The sequence below is a fragment of the Pan troglodytes genome, chromosome 13, assembly GCF_028858775.2.
Source record: "Pan troglodytes isolate AG18354 chromosome 13, NHGRI_mPanTro3-v2.0_pri, whole genome shotgun sequence".
In the NCBI taxonomy this organism is placed as follows: domain Eukaryota; kingdom Metazoa; phylum Chordata; class Mammalia; order Primates; family Hominidae; genus Pan; species Pan troglodytes.
In genome coordinates this window covers 65,116,165-65,134,070 of record NC_072411.2, presented here as the reverse complement: position 1 = coordinate 65,134,070, position 17,906 = coordinate 65,116,165, and positions in this window count along the sequence as shown.

The window sequence follows — 17,906 nt, the reverse complement described above, 5'->3', positions numbered from 1 at the left end:
GTAGTTTAGTCTTTGGAAGATCATTTAAACTATAAATTTCTCTCATAGTTAGATTGGCTCATGTCCAGGAATGACCAAGGGCAGTTTGGAGGTCAAAGGCAAGATGGAGTTGGTTAGATCAGATCTCTCACTGTCATAGTTTTCTCACTGTTATAACTTTTGCAAAGACAATTTTAATTCCCCTTTTGGGGTTCACCACACATTATTTTTAAGGTATGAGCTATGGAGATGGGAAAAGGCCAATCACTGCTCTAACTTCTTCTTGCTGACAGGGGAATATTTGGGATAGGGGTTGGCTCCAAGGTAAGAGGAGTGAAACTGCTTCATAGCTGTCTGTGTGCATTCATGGGTGCCTGGTTGAGGATTAACAGTCAGACTATAAGACAATCAGTGCTAATATAATGAGTGAAAGTCCTAGTTCTACATGTCCTTGTAGAAATGATCTGAAGCCCTGAGGGATGGTGGTGAATAGCCCCAAGAACCAGTCTGACTTGGGATCACTAGTAGATTAAGATTTGAGCTAGAGGTTGTTTGAAAGACAAATTGAGATAAACAGGAAATAGTAAGTTTAAATGTTCCATCCCATATTTTTTATTCTGTTTTTAGTTCTGAGAATAGATCAGTTCAATTAAAGTTTTGTACCATTCCAGGAGGTAGCATTGCAGATGCGCTGGGCCTTTCTATGCAATGGAGGCAAATAGATTTTTAATAAGATGCATTTCTATGGAAATAGAAGAAAAACAATGGTTAATGTTGGGCATACATTTTCCAGATGCTAGACTCAAAGCATCTTTAGTTAAAGAGGAGGAAGACAGTGGCAATCTGACACATTTTTTTTTCACCTGAATTACAAGGAATGAGCTTCATTTTGCAGGGCCTCAGGAAAAAGGTAACAGTAATTTCATTAGTCCAAGTCAGCAAAATGAAAGAAAAATTTGAAAGCATTAGTTTGGGAACTTCTAGCCCAGAAAGAATTGAGGATTCAGTCCAAATTCCAGAAAATAATAAATACTCAAAAACAACAGATAAGACTAGAATCTAACAAGTGTACTATATTTTTTTCTTCAACCATAATTTTTCTCTCTCCAATCCATGCTTTTATTAAAGACAAACCATAATAGAAAAAAAAATTTGCATAGTAAGTTATAGTCTTATTATATTTGGCCTGATTATTTGCATGAAATGAAGCAAGAATAATTATTTGTCACATAGGCTCTTTTTTTTTAATTGGCTTTGCTGGAACTTTTTTCATAAGAAATTTTATATTACACTCTTTAAAGCCTCAAGCCCAGCCATGGGTTTATTTGTGCCAACAATACTTATATGAATTGGATAAATTCCTCTCCTCTGGAGGTCCCAAGATAACTTGGGGTTCCTGGGCCTATCAGTAGGTGACATTCTTTACTTAGCACAGGTCAGGGACTCTGTACAGGATCTGCATAGACAAGGTATAAGACCAAGTTCCTAAGGGCTCTGTAAGTCAACTTTGATTCCTTAAAGCAATCTATTTATATCTGAAAGCATGTCATTCCAGTCAAAGTCTTGGTGAAATAACCAATGCCTCCAATTCTGTCCTGTTACAAAAGAAAATAGATTCTTACTTTACTTTTGCAAATAAATATCTTGCCATAAGTTAAGAATACTCACAAATGATTTTCAAATTCTGTAGAAGTCAGATAGAGATAAATAAATATGCTCCAAACTTTCCTCAAATACTTTACTCAATGATTAAAAGTTATAAATAGCTAAAAAGAAAAAAGATTTCTTAACTTTGAAAAACAAAACAATCAGTAATGTGTAAGCAAAAATGCATAAAAAGTTCAGTCACTGCAATTAACCATTATTTTGCCCAATATTGGGCCAGCAGTCCTTATGAATACATTGGCTTTCTAGAAAAGTCCTGGTGTTGTGTTTTTTTCTCTCTCTATTTCAGTGGCACAATCTCCAAAGTTATTAGATACCTACATTCAAGAGTTCCTGCCAGAGTCCTATAATTGATTACAAACCTCCTTTTGAAAAGGATCAAAATAAGACATAATTGACTGTGGATGACCAAAGTCTTGAGATATCCACAGGTAAAGATGCAATGAAAAAAGAAATCTTGTAATCTCTGTGGCACATAATCATTTAAGATAGTAATCAAAATTATTACTGATAACATATCCTGAGATAGAATTATAGGAATCATATAATTTTGGAACACATACTGAAAACATTTATATGAATATAACTCAAAGAAAGTTAAACATAATTTTTATATTTGACAATGCTTCCTGCATAATATTAATATGCTAAATAAACGGAATATGTCTCCTTTGATCCCCAAGAGACCTAATACTTAAAAAATTAGTGAGGTCAACAAAAGAATTAAGAATTTGATTTTAGAAAGTTTGTCAAATATCAAAGGTTTAAACGCTTACCACAAAACAGAATCCAGGTAACTATAAGTCCAAAATGATAATTTAAAGTTTTTAAAAGGCAAAAAAGCAATACTTGTAGACACAGGGGAGACTCAGCTTTCCAAAAAACAAGACCCAAAAAAGACAGCATGAGGCCACTGAATCTGTCTCTTCTTTCTCCTGTAGTGTATTTGAAAAGCAAATAAAAAAACCTTTTACTATCTTTTAATATTACATGAGCATCTTGTTTAAAAGAGAAAGCTGAATTTTACCTTCACGTTAGGTACCATTAGTTAAACGCAATTCTTAATAATGTCTTATAAACAAGTCTATTCAATCTCAATCACTTTGACATAAGGTAAGATTTTCAGAAGCCTTTTATAAGCCTTTATAATTTCCTGTTAAAGAGTAAATTAATGCTCTTAAAAACCCTGTTATTCAGAAAGATAGGTGTAGATTCTGGCCCTGCATCAGTGTGTTCTTATTTTAATGTTCGATTTGTGGAAAAACTAAATAATACACATTTAATTTTAGCCAACTTGCTCACACATATAATTTTTTAAGCCAATTAATTAGAGCTCTTTCATATATTTTGGTAGTGAAATATCACACATACAACACATATAAATATAGACAGAAGCAGATCTGGTAGGGTGATAAGATTCTTCATTTGCCAGTTTTTAAGTTTCTCTTTCTCATTTTAGACTTTCAGTTTCTTTATACCTGTTCCCCACCTTAAACAATAGTCATCTAGGCAATTCCAAATTTGCATGTTTAAAGAGATAATTCTTAAGTGAAACAAAATAGATAATTCACTTTTTATTTTAAAATGACATGACTAAAAGTTCCCTTCAGATGGCCAGGAAAAGCAGACATATGGATATATTGTTACCTATGGATATGTTGTTAAAGACCTGTTTCTTGATTGGATTATTGGCTTTAGGGTGGAACCTTTTAAGGAACAGAGCCAGGAAAGCATGCAATTACCAGGGCTTAATAAGCAGGCACAGCTGGAAGGCAAAACAGATCTCCAAAATCAAGGATCCCATTTATACATCTAATCGTGTGTCCTCAAAAGAGGCAAATTCCATGGAACGAGAGAGTGCAATGCTTCCATAGTGTATTTTATTGTAAGGACATTTCCCCAAGGCTGCGGGGCAAACAAACACCAATTAGCCCACTCTGTAATCAGCCCATTCCTCATACTGTACATTCTAGGTGTCTAACAGCATGTTTTTTTTTTCATTTAAATGCACAAAAAAGGAGTATCACCCTGTAGTAATAATCACTCACTGTAAGCAATTGCTATTAGCAATTTTAAAACGTGTATCTCTTATGTAACTATTATACATGAAGATTACATTCTCTCATAATGTAAAATAATTTTTGGTCCCTCCAAATTTCAAAAACATTAGATATAAGAGGAAGGAGGGACAGACAGGGAAACTGAAAAAACAGAATTCAGTTGACCAAGAAGTTTTTACAGAGAGAGAATGGGGCCTTTATACCAGTATCTTTACACATATGGCTCAAATATCAGCCTTTATTAATTTTATTTTTAACTAAAGAGCTCTCAGAAAAATCCTTTATTTTATTATCAGAGTTTAGCTAGGACAAACAGCTGATATTTCTGGTTTTTAACTTTACCAAAGATAAGCTCCCAGGTGAAAACAATTTTAAGCTTTAGTTAAGGTTATGACTTAACCAGAGGTATACAAGATAGTTTCAAAGAGATGGCAAGTGGTTTTAACAAGATTTAGAATTGCCCCAAAGGTAGCTAAGAGAAAAGAAAATTTGGGACAGGAAATCAAAAGCTGTTCATGGGGGAAAATATAATGAATAAATCGCAAAACTCTCATAAGTACTAAATCTGAAAGGACTCTGATATGGTTTGGCTGTGTCTCCACCCAAATCTCATCTTGAATTCCCACATATTGTGGGACGGACCATGTGGGAGGTAACTGGATCATGGGGCCAGGTCTTTCCCTCCTGGTGGTGAGTGGGTCTCAGAAGATCTGATGGTATTATAAGGGGGAGTTCCCCTGCACAAGCTTTTTGTTTGTCTTCTGCCATCCATGTAAGAGGTGACTTGATCTTTCTTGCCTTTCATGATGATTGTGAGACCTCCCCAGCCATGTGGAAATGTAAGTCCAATAAACCTCTTTCTTTTGTAAATTGCCCAGTCTTGGGTATGTCTTTATCAGAATGTGAAAACAGACTAATACAGACTCATTTCCTAAACTGCAAATAGAATGCCGGCTGCCATTATAACAGGGCAAAGGTATAGCTACTGAGCTATACCATTGGCATTTACCATTACTCTTCCCAGGAGTGTAGGGCAGCCATTTTCTAGTGTACAAAGGATTTTTAAGTGCCCAAGAGAATTCTCAAGACTAGCCATGACATGAACCTCAAAATTCCTGCCCTCTGGATGGCAGAGACAAAGGAGAGTACCCCTTCATGATTACAAACTCAAGTTTTCAAGGACATAAAACAAGATAAAAGGAAAATCTCATTTGGTTTCGTTTTTTTGTTTCAGGGACCCACAGCAAAGTTTGTAACTGACTCAAGCAGTGGGCTTATAGGGTCCTAGGCCTGCATTTTATCCTGTGGTATCCCTCTTCATGACAGAACAACACAGAAAGACAAATTTATAGCACAAAGTACACCAGATTCACTATGGCCTAAGACTAGTCTCACAAATCCTTTTTCCTGTTAATCAAAACCTTGTAGGGGAGACAAACAATGACTTTTAGCATTCATTCATCCAGTTTACACACATAATGAGAGGCCAGAACCCTGAATGGTAAGAAATTCTTACCCTTTAGCTAGCATGCCAGATTTCTGGGTTTCCTTTCTGTGAATGCTTTGGTGACTGTGTTCACTGTACCATAGATGTGGGGGCCCAGGTGTATTACAAAAAAAAAAAAATTCTTTCCTATTTCATGGAATCATGAGCAAAAGCCTCTCAATTTTGCAAGATGCAGCCCAACAGGCTGTATGTGGGAACTGATTAATATTTCTCATTTCGGCCAGAACAAAACACATATGACAAAACACAGTCACCAGTTACCCCACTCAGTGTCCAAGTATTTACCTGGTAAGGCTCAAATTTTGATCCATTGGCCCTTGTCATCTTCGATCCACTCAAAGTGGAGTGACATGGCCTCTGACCAGAAGTTTCAACAGGTGTTCTCTGGGTAAAATGGAAGAGTATATGGTCACCCTAAGTTAGACCTGTTGAACTTCCTTCAGGGCTTACCAAATGGGATCAACCAAATTAGGATGCAAACCAAGATTCCAGACCAGATTCTAAAATAGAAGAGCCTCTTAACAGGTTCCCTATTCTCCATTCAATTGGGGAGAAATCTCCCCAAACTGAGACTCTTTCTATAGTCCAGGGAGAGCTTAACAGTCCCCATGACAGAGATACAGAACCAGCCAGTCCCTATGACAGGGTTACAGTACCTCTAGAGAAGCCAACAGAACAGAATAAGAAAGGGTGTCTTGGCAGTACTGGGAATACTGGCCAAACCAAGTTACAAGATGCTTCCTGGACTATTTCTTCATTGCAGTTGAGTCTATGCACTATGGTTCAACAGTGCCCCACCTATACAGACCGTGCCAAAGACAGCCCTTAGTCCAAGAGAACTAGGGGGATGCTTGGGCTGGCCTCTGGATCTGTCACCAGTGAAGGACTGCCAAACTGCAGGCAGGTAGCCACAAGGACTATCCCAGACAAACCCTTAAATTTGTAATCATCCAGTGGATTCTTCCTGCCCACTGCACAAACAATTCACTGAAGCCATGGCATTGCAATAAAGAGAGTTTAATTGATGCAAGTCTGGCCACGCCACATGGGAGATGAAGTTATTACTCAAATCGATCTCCCACAAAATTCAGATGTTAGGGTTTTTCAAGGGTAGTTTGGAGGGCAGGGGCCTAAGGGAATGAGTGTTGCTGATTGGTTGGGGATGCAATCATGGATGTGTGGAAAATGGTCCTGATGTGCTGAGTTGAATTCTGAGTGGGGACCACAGGAGCAGTTGAGACAAGTGTCATGGGTCTCGGTGGAGCCATCAGGTTGTCAGAAATGCAAAAGCCTGAAAGGATATCTTAAAAGGTCAATCTTGGGTCCTACAAGAGTGAAATGGGTAAGCTGCAAATATTGTGACCTCTAGAATAATGGCTGGTAATAATTTAATTATGTCCACATCTTAGAGAGAGAGTGAGAATTCAGTTCCTATCATCCTCCTTACCTGGTGGCCTCTCATTAGCTTTACCAAGGCAGTTTAGCTTTTATAAAGGGCTATTGTCATTTAAAATATAAAGAAAATTTCTCCCAGAGTTAGCTTGGCCAATGCCCAGGAATGACCAAGGGCAGTTTGGAGGATAAAGGCAGAATTAAGTTAGTTAGACCAGCTCTTTTACTTTCATAATTTTTTCACTGTTATAATTTTTGCAAAGGCAGTTTCAGCAATGAGACAAGCCTTTAAGACATTAAGACATGTATGCAATCAGTCCTAGCTCATGCAGTATACACACAAGATAGAGGAAAAGGAAAATGATTTTTATATTTTGGAAAGGTGAGATGTGAACTACATGAGGATGGCATAAAGTGTTAATTCAAGGACAAATGGGAAAAGGACTTGATAGGGACACGGAAGAAAGCAAACATAATTTAGACTAAGAAGATCAGCCTCATTTGGTGGCTATTAGCATTCAACTAAAAGTTGAGAAAATGGATGTACAAAGAATTTAGGAAATTTGCCTAAGATCACATGCTTTGCCAGGAACCAAAGTTTCGCTCAGGGAAGAATATGAATAAACATGAATAGGAAGGGTAGAGCCTCTTCTCAAAATTCATTCCTGCAACCGATTCCTATTTCTCAGTAGACTTTCATTCTGGCATCCTTTATTTCCACTTTTCAATATTTTTTTCTTTTTATTTTATTTTTCATTCTTGAATTTTCTCAAAATAAGATTTTCATCCTTAACTTGATTTCAGAGTTCTCTAGCTGCTGCCTGGGAAACAACAAAAATACCTTTTCCCCTACTGAGCTTTTGGTATCTGCCTCATTCAAAGATTTTTCTATGAAAGTTAAGAACAAAGGGCAAGTGAAGATCTGCAGAGGAAGCTTGGCTGGCTAATTACCATTTCAAAGAAATCTGATGGGAGGTTTTTTCCCCAAGTTAATTGCTCAACTGTTTAACAGCCTGTAACCATGGCAGTTTACACACATTTTAGAACCATAGAAATTGCTCACTGCCTTTAGAACCCTTCCTCTTTTTGTCTCACTGTTTCCCAAGCACCTCTCCTTTACTAGTCTTTCAAATATCTACTTGTATCTTTTAACCTCTCTTGATATAGTTCCCTTTTCTTACATTTTGTCCTACTCCTTTCCCCACTCAAAAAATATAATGTATATTGTTAGTGTAGTTAAAAATACTTATTGTACTTATTAAAAAAACATTAAGTGATCATTTTAAAATTTTAAAACTGGTTTTCTTTACCTTTTTACCTCTCAGAAGGGATAATTTATCTACATGAATTTTCCTTGAAACTCTGCTTGTTCAATCCCATCTCTCTTATTTTCAGTATTTCAATTCCCTACAAAGAAAAAAAAAATCTTACTTCCTTCTCTCCCTGCTTTATGAACTATATTTGGGATTTTTTCATACAAACAAATGCATGAGTGCTAAAAAAGTAGCTCCCTTTCCCACCACACACACACACACACACACACACACACACATACACACACTTTAAATGTTGATTCTGAACTTCTACTTGTATTTCAAAAGTTTAGAAAACACTATTTTATCTGCATCTTTTCCATCAAGTAAATAATTATTTGGACTTAAGTTTTTCCCCAATTATAAATCATTGATTCCATGTCATACTGTATACATACTCAAAAAGCAGTCACATAATTTGTCATTTAATCAGCAGTAATTGGTAAAGAAAGCACAAGATTGATTCACTGTAAAACTTCTCAGAGCTTTTAATATAGTACTATGCATTATGAATTATCTTTCATTTATTTCATTCCCTTCATAGCATCTTATAATAGAACTAGTGTTTCATAAACACACTTTGGAAAACATCGTTGTATTTTCATATATTTGTTTATAGGTTATATAATATGAACAAATATAACTATTTTTCTTTGACTATATAATTTTTTTAAAGGTTCTATTAAGACTGTGTAAGAAAAATAAGATACTGAATTCAAACCAAGAAGTACAGTATTGATATTCTGGTGTGACCTAGAAGTACCTCGGAGAATTTATTCTAGGTTTCATGCTCCCTTGGTTCTTATGTTAAGAGATAAAATATAGATTTGAGTTATTAATATAAACAGAGCTGACACACTAACAAAAATAGAACTTAAAATGGTCCATACCTATTTTTCCAAGACACCTTGAAAGGAAATTTTACCTGATAAAAATATTAAGTTTTCAATTTAGAAATTAAAAATAGTGGCAGTGGTTTATTAATAATTTGTATATTTGACTTTCAAAGTTTGATAGTTATCTTAAAGACACCAATGTCTTTTTCCCAAAATGGAATTAAAATCTGACAACTATGTGTTCTCGGTTTAAACACAGATATACGAAGGCATACACAAGGATTACGGCAAGATTGCTTTACTGCCTTCTGCTAACTCTGCATCAACAGGAAACGAAAGTTTTTGAACTTGGTAAGGTAATTTGAAAAGCCAGAAAAATTATGTTGAAATAGGATTTTTCTAATCCATGAGTTGCTGATGATAAATTATGATTTACTTTTAGGCACTCTGGGTGGTCATTTAGTTTTACTAATTGTTTAAAGGAAATTGTGGTTTTCCAACTAGACTCTAGTTGTGTATTGAGGGGTAAACAGTTTGAATAAATAGGTTTGCCGTCTTTCAAATCAGTTTAAGCTTCCCCTTGAGAGTGGGACTTTGCTCATAGTTTTCCAGCTCAGAATTGTCCATCTATGTTTAAAGTGTCTCTTGCCAAAACTGATTAATGTATCCTAACCTTCAGGAAAAAAAAAAATCAGCATTGTAGATCTTGGGATGCTGACTTAGTGTTTTGAAACTTCTACTCCAGTAAGATCTTTGTAAGAAAAACAGAATCAAGGCTTCTTCAAAGGGCTTCAAAGGGCATTATGGTAAAATCTGCACAGACCTTCCAAGGTGGAAATTAGAAAATTAATAGAGGTGACCTTGGGTTCAAGGTACTGTATTTCTGATTTCTTTTTTGCTCCTCTTCCAGCTCCTACTGGGAAATTCCACACAGAGATGTTAATCAAAATTCCACTAGAATTTGTTTCAATCTTTTCATGAAGACCCATGAGTGAAAAAATGAGTGTGTGACCTATAGTTTAAAAACTAAGTCAATGATAGAGTTGCTATCTTAGAGCCAAAACCAAGGGTGGAAAAGTTTAATGTTTTATCACTTGATACCAATACTGATATTACATCACAGTTTTATATCTATGGAGTCCAGGATTGTATATGCTTTATTTTCTTTTCCACACCTCCTTACAAGTCATTTCAACAGAGGCATACAGTATTAGTCCTATTGCAAGAGAGGTCACCTTGCGCCAGGGAGTTCAGAGAGAAGCTGGTCCTGCGCCATTCCAGATTTAGCAAGAAGATCCCACTGAGCACAGACATTTGGTCTACACAATTGCCAGAGTCCCCAGCTTTGTTATAGAAACTTGTGAAAACATGTTTCACTGTCTACCACCGCAATGGCCAAGTATGCTTGAGCATCTCTAGGTCCTGTATTTAACTGAAGTTCTTCCCAGCAAAGCACCTACTCCTTCGACATGCACAATTCTAGTGATATCCATACAATGTAATCTGGCTGCAGTGGAGACACTGTCTCTAATGCAGCACCAGTTCATCCCCTAATATAAAAACTGGTACTTCTACCAGAAATAAGGGATTCCTTTGACAACAGTAACTCGGAATAGCTGCTTAACTATGCCTTCTTGAAAATGTGCTTCAAGTTTGCTTTCAATGAGAAGAAATACATGATAATAAGTATCAAATGGTAATGAGACTACTTTGCAGAGAATGATATAAGGAATGTACTACAAAAGTCTGATTTAGAGATAATGAATCAGGAGACTACAAAATGAATCCAACAAATAGAATTACTTTGTTCAGCCAGCTTGTCTTGCTTTGAGTTAGTTTCTAACATTTAAAACAAAATTGGGCGTGGTTTACTCAAAGATCCAATTCCCGCCGTTTCTTAAAATCAGAAAACCTGGCAATAGTAGGTCTACATTCTTTAATGTCAAAAATGAGCTGAAGCTTGTATCTCTGCAATCTCTGTAGCTGGTCTGTTTTGCATGTCACTTGAGCATGTCACTTGGCATGTCACTTGGGTATTGTTTTCAAATCCTGCTCTAAGGGATACTTGAGATATAAAAACTGCCTCCGGATGTCACTTGGAGCCTTTATAGGATATATAGAAACTTCTAAGTGATGACATCAGTTTTTAGGTCATTATAATTTATCACGACATCTATATATAATGAGGCCAGAAATAGGTGCCATAAGAAAACTGACCTAACCCATATTCAGGAATGACTAAGCCCTTGTAAATCCACACTCCTCATCATTATACTTATTGCCATATACATTCATCTGCTCTGACTTTTGGAAAAGCCTCCAGATTTCAAGGAAGACTTCTGCGATTAGTGTTCAGTATAATGATCTGTCTCTATCTGTTCCATGAAAGGGCTGTATATGTAAAGTAACCCCCAAGTGCAGAAGGAGCTGGAAAGCAAAGAAGGAGGCAGACAAATACAGTGTGTTGGTTTGAGTGATTTACTAGGGAACTTACAGACAGACTCGTGGTCTTGGAGGGCTTCAAGACTGGTAGATCTCCGCACTGCAACCCCCCCAGACCAGGGCTTAAATCTAGGGGAAAAAGCACATGTGCTCTGGAAGGAATGTGTAGGTGGCTATGGGCATCACAACTTATGATTTCTGGAACAACAACGTTGCTTTGGAGGGAACTTACAGTGAATAAATATTCCTACATAAAGAGTAGCACATTAACTAGACATTTTGGAGGCATTCCCCAACTTGTGGTTAGTCAGAAGTCACATGGCAGATTAGTATTTAAAATAGTCACTCTTGTCCCCGCACTATTATAGATTGTCTCTTCAAACAGGCAGGGATTTTTCATTATTGCTATTAAGGTCTTAAGTCATAAAAAACTTAAACCAATAACTATTTTCAGTGCCATATGAGCACTTAATATATGGTAATTACATACAATTTTTATAACACTTTACAACATCTAAAATGTTCTTACATGTAGTAATATGTCCAGAATTGGTTCCTTCCGGTGGGTTCTTGGTCTCGCTGACTTCAAGAATGAAGCTGCAGACCCTCGCGGTGACTGTTACAGTTCTTAAAGATGGTGTGCCCAGAGTTTGTTCCTTCAGATGGTCAGACGTGTCCGGAGTTTCTTCATTCCGGTGGGTTCGTGGTCTCACTTGACTTCAGGAGTGAAGCTGCAGACCTTCTCAGTGAGTGTTAGAGCTCTTAAAAGTGGCGTGTTGTTCCTCCCGGTGGGTTCGTGGTCTTGCTGACTTCAAGAGTGAAGCCACAAACCTTTGCAATGAGTGTTATAGCTCCTAAAGGTAGTGCGGACCCAAAGAGTGAGCAGCAGCAAGATTTATTGTGAAGAGAAAAAGAACAAAGCTTCCACAGTGTGGAAGGGGACCCCAGCAGGTTGCCACTGCTGGCTCGGGTGGCCAGCTTTTATTCCCTTATTTGGCCCTGCCCATGTCCTGCTGATTGGTCTATTTTACAGAGTGCTGATTGGTGTGTTTTTACAGTGTTGATTGGTGCCTTTACAATCCTTTAGCTAGACACAAAAGTTCTCCAAGTCCCCACCTGACCCAGAAGCCCAGCTGGCTTCACCTCTCAATCCCCCCTCTAAACAGGACAGCCCAACTGCTGTTGGGAATTGGGTGATGACTGCTGTAGCTACTTCCTGCTGGATAGGGGCAAAGAAGGGGACCTGTAGTTGTAGTGTCCTCCAGAGGAGAACACTCTAGACCGGTGAAGGGGTCAGCAGGTTGGCCCAGGGGTCCTCGGTAGAAGTTGTTAGTTGAGCTCATTTGGGGTTCCATTTGTAAGACCATCTGTAGCTTGATGGCCTCAATTCTAGAGGAACAAATTTGACAAGGAGGTTAAAAATACAGGGCCCGAAGGCAAGTAATAGCAAGATGGCTGTCATGGGACCTAGAAAGGGGAGAAGCCATGTTGCCGAACTCTAGAGGTTGGTATAGGAGTTTGAAAGGCGTTGTCTGATTTCAGAAGCCTTTTCTTGTAAATGCTGGGCGGCATCTCGTACTATCCCTGACTGGTTAGTGTAAAAGCAACACTCTTATCCTAAGAACGTGCGGAGTCCTCCTTTCTCAGCAGTGAGGAGGTCTAGGCCTCGGCAGTTTTGGAGAGTCACTGCTGCCAAAGAGTCTATTTGGCATTGTAGGGTAAGGATAGATTTCGTTATTTCTTGCAAACTGTCTGAGAAATCCTTTGAGAGTGTGTGGTAGTAGGATAATGCATGTTACACTGTTAACTTTTAGGAAACTTTAGTTGACAACCTTGTAAGTTTGGGATTTTAATTTTTCTTTGCTATTAATAAAACCTCGTTCAATCCATATTAACTTAGAATTGGTATAGATGGCTCCTTCCTGATTCTGTAAGTACTTTAAGGTTTGGCCGAGTGCAAACAACTCACAGGTTTGAGCAGATCAATTATTAGGCAATTTTCCTAACTCTGCTTCTACAAGAGTTTCCTTATCATTTACTGAATACCCATTGTGTCTTTTTTCCTTAATCCCCTGGGAGGAACCATCTATTGTCCTGTCCTGAAGGAAGTTCCTCCTAGATCTGGTCGGATCTTTGTATGGTAATTAATTAAGATTTAGATCCCCTATTAGGAAACCTTTTGGGTTAAGGATTTTTGATAGGAAGGCTATGGGCTGTCAGTGGCCTCAGTGTTTTCAGGCTACACCCTTGTTTACACTGACAACAGGGTGGTATTGGAGTGTTATATGGTTACAGAGAAGACCTTCAATTATGAATTATAGGTTTTAAATTTACCCTGGCTTTTAAAGGAACAGGGTACACTTTTTTCTTTACTACTTCTATATCTCTTTCTCTTTGACTTCTTCTTTGTCTCGCTCTGACTCCCTCTTTGTCTGTCTCTTCCTCTCTTTGACTTTCTGTGTCTCTCTTTCTCTCTCTCTCTGACTCCCTCTTTGTCTCTCTCTCTTCCTCTCTCTGTCTCTTTGACTTTGTCTCTTTCTCTCTCTGGCACCCTCTTTGTCTCGCTCTTCCTCTCTCTGTCTCTCTCTCTGACTTTCTGTCTCTTTCTCTCTTTCCTTTCTGCTAGTCTTTCCCTGCCTCTGCCAGCTGCTTATGCTGCTGTTCTCCCCTCTCCTTCCCCTTTTGATGGCTTTGGCTGTGTAAGACTGCCACCTCCTTGGGTTTTTGCACTGCATGCAATAACTCCATGGTTTCCCTGTGGTATTTAATGGGGGTTCCTCCAGAGGTTAGGAACTCCCTTTCTTTTCATATTGCAGCATAGGCATGTAGGATTAGATAAGCATACTTGCTATCTGTATAGGCATTTATTCTTTTTCCCTTTCCCAGTTCTAAGGCTTGGGTAGATGCCACTAGTTCTCCTAACTGCATGCTGGTCCCTGGGGGAAGAGGCTTACTTTCAAGTACGGTTACATCACTAACTATGGCGTAACCTGCCCTTTGTATCCCATTCTCCACAAATGAACTTCCATCGGTATATAGATTAAGGTCAGGATTAGCTAAGGGGACTTCTAAGAGATCTTCTCGGGCGGCATAAGTCTGGACTATAATTTGTTGGCAGTTATGCCTGATTGGTTCCCTATCCTCTGAGAGAAAAATGGCAGGGTTGACGCCCGCACACATGTGTATTTGAAGCACTGGTCCCTCAAGGAGTAGCACCTGGTATCTAAGTAGGCAGTTGTCTGATAGCCATAAACTTCCTTTGGCATCTAGTTTGCCATTTACATCATGAGTAGTCCAGACACTGAGATCCTTTCCTTGTATTATTTTGATAGTCTCTGACACTAAGACAGCCACTGCCGCAACTACCTGTAAACAGTGAGGCCAGCCTTTTGCTACTACATCAATTTCCTTACTTAGGTATGTCACTGGTTGTGGGGTTGTCCTACAAGTCTGAGTAAGGACACCAAGAGCTATTCCTGCTCTCTGTGACATATAAAGAAAAGTTTTGTCCTGTGTGAAGGCTTAAGGCTGGAGCTTGAGTTTGTTCCTTCCAATGTCCAGACTTCAGGGTTGAGTCACTCCTCAAGCAGGGGACAACAAATGGGTAACTTGTTCTCCATATTCATATAGATAATAGCTCCAGCTTTGGCTAATATATCCCTTCCTAATAAGGGTGTGGGACTTTTAGGCATAACAAGAAAGGCATGTGAAAAGAGCAAAGTCTCTCAATTACAACTGAGGAGGTGGGAGAAACACCTGGTTACAGGCTGTACCAGGATTCCTCGGATGGTAACAGATCTTGAGGACAGTCGTCCAGGACAGGAGATTAACACTGAGAAGACTGTGCCAGTGTCCAGGAGGAAGTCAATTTCCTGGCCCTCAATGGTTAAACGTATCTGGGGCTCAGTGAGGGTGATGACATGAGCTGGCACTTGCCCCGGGCACCCTCAGTCCTGTTGTTGGATCATCTGGTTGGGGGCTTCTGGCCCAGAGAAACTTTGACCTCTGGGGCAGTGCGCCTTCCAGTGATTGCCTCAGCATAGTGGACATGGGCAAGGGGGCAGCTTGTTTCTCATTGGACAATCTTTTTTAAAGTATCCTAATAAACCACACTGATAACAAGCCCTACCAGGTGATTGGCCTGCTCCATTTTCTGTCCTCTCTGAACCACCAACGTTTGTTTGTCTGAGGGCCATGACTAAGGCTGTGGCCTCTCTCTGATCTCACTTTTCCTTTTGAGCCTGTTCCTCTTGGTCCGTAGTATAGAACACCGAGGTTGCCAGGTTTAATAACGCCTCCAGATTTTGTTCAGGACCCACGGCTTGCTTTTGGAGCTTTCTCCTGATATCTGTGGCTGATTGGATAATAAACTTATCTTTTAGAATCAGTTGGCCCTCTAGTGAGTCGGGTGACAGGGGAGTATATTTTCTTAAGGCCTCCCATAGCCACATGAGGAAGGCAGAAGGATTTTCTTTCCCTGAGTAATGGTGGACATCATTGAATAATTCATGGGCTTTTTCCTAATCCTCCTTAGTCCTTCTAGAACACAGGTCAACAGATGTTTATGACTCCAGTCCCCATCATCTGAGTCGAGGTCCCAGTGGGGATCCATACTGGAGATGGCTTGCTGACTGGTAGGGAATTTGTCCCTTTCTTCGGCTGTCATTCTATCATTTACTTGACTAAGATACCAGGTATCTCCAGACTCTTGGGCTGCAGCTAAAGCCACATTCTTTTCATTAAAGGCCAGGGTTTGATCTAACAATAGCATGACATCTCTCCAAGTGAGAGCGAATGTTTGCCCTAGACCCTGTAGGATATCTATGTACCTATCAGGATCATCTGAAAACTTCCCCAGGTCTGCCTTGATCTGCTTTAAATCAGAGAGGGAGAAGGGGACATTTACCGAGGTTGGGCCAAATTCCCCTCCCCCTGCAGCTTGAAGGGGACATAACTGACAGCCTGGGGTTTTTGTGGTCCTTTGGAGATTTCTTTGCTTATTTCCTTCTGGGCAGGGGAGATTAGAGGAGGCTTATCGTTAATAGGAAGGGGAGCTATAAGGAGGCTAGGATATGGGGTAAGTTGAGAGGTCCTCCTGTGGGATGTAAATTGCAAGGTTTGCATAGTTGTGTATTTTCCTTCAGCAAAAAGAAAACTTGGACATAAGGTATTTCACTCCATTTGCCTTCCGTCTTACAGAAAAAGTCAAGCTGCAGGATAGTATTGTAATTTATATTTCCTTCAGGTGGCCATTTCTCCCCAACAGAGAGAGAATATTGGGGCCAAGCCATAGTGCAGAAAAAAATGAGCTGCCTCTTTTTCAGGGTTTGTAGGTCAAATTGGTCCTAATGGCTTAGGATGCATTTTAAGGGTGAGCCTGTTAATGCCTGAGTGTTTCCTATCTGAAAGACAAAACTGCCCACGGTCTTGGTTTGTTTCTCACCCTGCCTAAGAACCCACAACACTCCCTGGACCCTGCTGATTGGAATAGTTGCTCTCACCAATGCAGCAGCAGAAACAACCCCTGCCCAAGAACCCGCAGCGGTCCCTGGACCCTGCTGATCGGAATAGTTGTGCTCACCGACACAGCAGCAGAAACACTAGTGGTCCTCCTAGACCACAAGGAGGACCAAGGAATGTCAGATTTAGTGGCCCTTACCAATGCATTCTCGAAAACCTGCACCCTTGCCTGTCCTCCTAGACCACAAAGATGACCAAGAAAAATCAGACTTAGTGGCCCTTACCGACGCAGTCTTGAAAATCTGTTAGAGTCCTAAGCATTCTCCTGTTAGTATTGGGACTTTACTTGTGTCCTATAAAGATGTTATGCCCCAAAATGAAGTGGAGGGCCATGCCCTGAGGGAGGGATGAGATCTCCAGAGTTGGAAGAGTGATGCCTTTTGTCCTCATTTACATGAATAGGAAGGATATCATTTCTGAAGCTCCCCATAACCTAGCTTCCAGAATAGCTTTTGTTAAGCCTGCTAGTCTGAGGAAGGATCCCTAAATTCCAGATAAGATACTCCCCGGCCCCGAGAGGGCTTTGGCCAAAAATTATGTCTTTCTGATTTGTGAGCCAGGGTGCCTAAAGATGGTAGCAGAGTACTGGAGTTTATACTAGAAATAATTCTTATAGGAGAAACTAGAAAAGCACCAGAGACAGGGAGTGGTTTTTAGAAGTGGGACTAGCCTCAGAGAAGAGGTTTGTCGGACAAGCATTAGGACCCAGGAGGCAAGGGTCAGGATATATAGAATAGATGGGCGAGTCTTGCTTAGGCGACATGACTTTGAGAGTTCCGCTCATGGCCGCAGGGTCAACCAAATTGTTGTCGGAACCCCGGAGCTGAATGGCTTTCCTTTCTGTTGACGGTTGGCTCAGCCCAGAAGTACAGGAAAAGCGGAAGCTTGTTCCAGGCAAACCATGCTCCCAACTCCAAAGAGTCGGGGGTTACTAGAGAGCCCCTTCCCAGAAAGCCTGACACTTGTGTCTTTAGCCCAGCGGCCGTGCTAGTCGCTATTAACTGGCTGACAGGTGCCTGGTATTTAGCCCCCAAATTCTAAGGAAAAATAGGACAGAACAGCAAGCGAAAAGGGTCCGATGGTGCTCACTGCTTGGCAATAGTCAATAGTTCCTTCATGGTCACCAAAATGTGTCCTGAATTAGTTCCTTCTGGTGGGTTCTTGGTCTCGCTGACTTCAAGAATGAAGCCGC